The following is a 5046-nucleotide window of genomic DNA, read 5'->3' as shown; positions in this document are numbered from 1 at the left end:
TCACCAAGTCAATCTAATCTATTGTTGCATGGATACTGGTGGAGAAGCAACACTGTGTATTAGGACAACAAGATGTTAGAATGTAGGAACTGAGTCCCTCTACAACGTTAGTACCTGTCCGTTCAATCCTGGTTAGCTCACAGAGCCTCACCTAAACTCCTAACCTTCCCAGAGTAACAGGGGATTTCAGCAACCTCTAACTTGACCCTCTAGTCGCCAAGTAAACAGTGGAAACAGATCCTTCCCTGTTGTTACTCACTCACTCATGCATGCCCGTACTAACCAGAAGAAAGACATGAAGAAAGTTTACAATAAAAGTATTGAAACTATCCTAGTCTATTATGAAGCAAATGTGCTGCAGTCATTAGGCAGATGCAACTTAACAAAGTAATTAGCATTACTAACAGACTGTATAGGACAAATATCCCAATCATGGCAAATAATATATCTGTCTAGGTCTACCCTTGGTATGTGTGCACTGCCATATATTTGCAATTTCTGGGATTGGCCTAAGACCCCACACTTGGTGTATGTAGTTAGGTGATCTGCATCATGACTGTAAACTTAGTCTACGCAGGGCTACAAGTCAGGCTCTGCTGTCTTTCCAGAACAGTCCTCACTGTCGGAATTCTTCTCTCTGCTCTCAAGGGGATGGAACACAGTTTATATGATAAAACTATTGTGCTGAAGAAGCATCTATGAGATCCTGTTATGTCGAAACTTTACGAACTGTTGCTGAATGAGCAAAGAAAACAGTATTCTATGTTGTTATGTATTCCCCTGTGATCGAGTGGAAATCTCATCTCATTTGTAGAGGTGCATCACAAACATGTGCAGAGCAAACTAGCATATAATCATCCACTGTATTAACATGAAGTGTCACAATTTTGAAATGTATTAACTTGAATTGGTGACGTATTTTAGGCTATCGACAAGTGTTGTGGAGAATTAACGAAGAAAACAACTGTTAACTAGCAGAAAAGTTAACATGAAGAACTTGTCTTGTGCAAGTGACAATTACTCTGGAACTAAATGCGTTTATTAATTATGATGTTTCAACGTAGGTAAATGCTTTAGTTGAAAATGTATTAATTATTATGTGAATTTGTAATGCCTTTATGATACATTCTTATGTTAGCTGAAGTCGTAGGCCTGAAAAGTAAGTCCCCGAAAAACTCTCACTTTAGAATTTTCAGTTTGAATTTCATGGGTGCTGTGGAATCTGTTCTTTCTAACGTTTTTGTATTGCAGGCGAAGAAGCGCTTTTTTAGCCGGAATAATGTCTTTATTTTACTAGTTAGGCAATGAGAGAAAAAGTTACAATCCTGCAACTTTAGTCGATAAAGGAAGAACGTTGCGATTCACACAGGATAAGATCTAGGAACCAAGGACAATTTGTTGCGAGAAAGGTACAAGGACATGGATGTTCAATAGTGTACCCAGGGTGGATGGCTTGACCAAAGTGCATTATGGGATTTCTGCCTGTGGATAACTGATCATTGGAACTAGGAAAAGTGCCCACTTCTGTCTTGACTTCAGAGAGAAAGCATCCTAGAACAAGCTCTTTCTTTGCGATAATGGCTTCATGCTACTTGACCCATTGATGGTAGAGGGGCTTCTTAGGAAGACTCTGCGCACTGACACCTTTTATCGGTTTCCTTGAAAATTATTATGTAGGGATGTCATCTTAGTGTTAGAGTAAAGACAGAATTCATGCTTTTCACTTTTCAACCCTCGATGAAGGGAAATTTGGACTCATGGTTCCTGATTTTCTGAATTCTGCTTCTTGAATTAATAGTTTAGTTCATGCTGCACCGTCTAAATTGGATGCACAGATTTGGCTTAATGCTAATGCTGTTGTATTTCTACACTCTCATGTTTAGGTGTCTTTATGTCCAGTTATTTTTGGATTTGCAATAAACAAACTAATCTCATGTACTTTTTTGTGAGTTATTATGTATCAAATAGTCAGTCAAATCAAATAGAATTGTTGCTAAATTGATTGGGTTATTAACAATTTTTCTCCCCTTTACACTTTCATGCTGCAAAAAAGAACCATCGGAGTGTTTCTTTAGAACAGGTCAAAACTTATGGGCCCAGCCCTTTCACCAGAAACCATGAATAAAATGTGTAAATGAAATCCCAAGAAGAGTTCCTGAATAACAAACAACATGTACGGCGTATTCTCAAAATACTATCACAAAAACAAATGTTATTTTATGGCTATGCAGAGTGAGCAGAGGCTGCCTGAAACATCTAAAATTCAAAACTAAAGGAGAACCAAAGTGGGCCTAGAAGGGAAATTACTACACCCCTTCCTTGATCATTAAAGAAACTTGGCTACTAAAACGCCAGTAAAAATCACAAGCCAAGCACATTCAAGGCAATCTTAATTAGGAATTGGCCCAAAACAACAAAATGAAAATTTTGAAATGGGGCAAGTTAATTTGAAATGATGGCACCCAAGATATCTTCCATATAGTCATTGTTTATCCAGAATGGATTCAACTTCTTCATACGATGATTCCATTATAGCCTCATTCAAAAGCTCCAAAGCACCAATCATTGTTATCAGCCTATAACAATTCTTCCTGAGCAGTATCTGTGTTACCAGAATCAGAATTTGAAAGTCTAGGAGTCAAAGCATCCATTTCCCAAGAGGGGAGGGGCTCATAGCAGGCATCTTGAATCAACTGCAAGTTCATGGGACAGCGCCGAAAATGGTCATCATCAGATTAAAATAGGCAAAATTAGCTAGTAAAGTGTTACATGCTCCATGGATTGTAATGTTTACAAACAAGTGAGTGGCAGACAGAAGACTTGCATTAATTTCCAGTAAGAAATGTTTCTTTGCCCGCTCGTTCACATTGGTAATCAAAGGAAAGTGACCACAATTCATGAATAAAGTTCCTTATCAGGGGTTCATATCTTCCTACTGGAAAATGTTTCATGCAAGATACGAACTAGAATTTTGAAATTGGCAAGGATATTATGCTAGAAATTAGCCAGACTGCAGTAGGTGTTTCAGACACTGTGAAAGGAAGTTGTTCTAACTTCTTAATGTGTAACATTGTGTAAACTGCATCTTTTTTGCCATGAGTTGCAGTGTACGTGCCAGCTTGAAAGGCAAGAATAGGTGCGTAGAGTTTAAATAGCGCTGTGACACTCAGCCAGATTTTAATACCGAACGGTCCACTAAATTGCAGAATAGATCTAAACTGACTTTGCCCATGGTGTAATGAAGACATGTCATTTTGCATAATATCAATAACAGATGAGACAACGTTATTCAAGCTGTAACTGCGAGAAGACAACATATTAATGCTATTATCCACAGCTGCAAGTATTTATCCAGAATTATCTTGATCAATTTGTCTTAAACGTACAGCAGCTTCTATATGTGACAATTTCTAAATGTTATTGTAAGTGGCATAAATGAATTTTTTAGAACGTGGAGACTGGGGGCCCAAGAAAAAATCTGATAGATCCATGTCATCCGACAGGAGAGAAAGATGTTGTTTAACTGCAGATAGTGTGGAATGTTCCAACCGGTGTTTGCGCAATTTCCCTACACAATAGGTGGTGATTATCCCCGAGTGCTGAAATTGGGAATAACGAGGGTCCAGTCTGCTTGCCTTAAAACACGACGAGAAATAAAAAAAAAACAGTATAACAACTGGGATGATGCTTTTTGCAAGACAGAGACACCTCTATTTGCAAATCTGCCTCATAAACTGTGGCGCCACTTGAGAATAAGGTAATGCAGCTTACCAAGATGTGCAGCTAACCCCTATTAACAAGGAAAGACGTACTTAGCCACCAGTGACACTCCACCTCAAGGGCAGCCAGGCAATGCACCCTCCAAGTCAAATGGTAAAAAGAAGCACAAATTATATGTTGACCCCAACATGTGTGAAAGATTGAACAGAGAGCTCACCTCTACCTCCGTGGAGCTACAGCCTAGCCCACCAAGCCTCAGGGTTCCATTGTTGATGGACCATGCCCTAAATCCTTCAGCCCTCATACCCCCGATCCCCTGGAGGGAGACATTTTTAATGGGAGATTCTGGTGACAGACTAGTGAATGATAGACCCTGGTCACCCTTGCTCCTCAGAGTGAGCCCCAGGTGAAAATGTGGCCATTTAAGGGGTGGGCTGACTCCGAAAAACACTTGATTATTAAATATGCAACCGCCTAAGAGCTGAGTGCCCCTTCCATCAATGGGTTGACAAGTGGCACTCATGTCGTAGATAGACACAAAGATGGCCAGTTTCCTGACCATATATTTTTTAAGCCAAGTAAGGCATTGACCGTTCATGGCACTTGTGCAAAGGAAAGCTTCTAGACATTATCAGCCACCTCACAAAAATCCTTGGCTTGGTCGATGAGACTAAGCAATCTGGCTCTCCTATCCTTCCGGACATTCTATCTGGTTGGATGCAATGGGCTGTAATCTTACAGGGAGGCAAGGTCCCCCCTCATTAAGATTGACCCCTAGGCTGGGTGACCTTGCCCCCTCGGAGTCCAGGGCTGTGGCTCAAGGAGGTCTCTTGGAAGATCCCTTCATCAAGGAATTAGGGGCTAGATGTAGATAATTCCCATTTACAGACTCTTAAATACCGAATTTTACCGAATCGGTATTTAAGAGTCTGTAAATGGGAAGGGGGCAGATTTAGGTAATTCCGACTTTAGGAATACCGAATCTGTAAGATTCGATATTTACTGATTCGGTAAATACCGAATCGGTATTGCCCATTGATTCCTATGGGCCTTGAAGCCCATAGGAATCAATGGAAAATACCGATTCGGTATTTACCAAATCGGTAAATACGGAATCCTGCAAGGGTGCAGGGGGTGTCACTTTGACACCCTCTAGCACCCCAAGTACAGGCTTGTGTGACATGTGGCACACATACATGCTCTAAGGTCATGTCTGTGTGTCACATGGCACAGGTGTGCATGCACAGATGTTCATGCACACCTGAATTCGGTATTTTACCACACAATAGGATTGTGTGGTAAAATACCGACTCTTAAGGGCCTGTG

Source organism: Lissotriton vulgaris, chromosome 9, assembly GCF_964263255.1.
Source record: "Lissotriton vulgaris chromosome 9, aLisVul1.2, whole genome shotgun sequence".
NCBI lineage: Eukaryota > Metazoa > Chordata > Amphibia > Caudata > Salamandridae > Lissotriton > Lissotriton vulgaris.
This window is presented reverse-complemented; position numbering follows the sequence as displayed.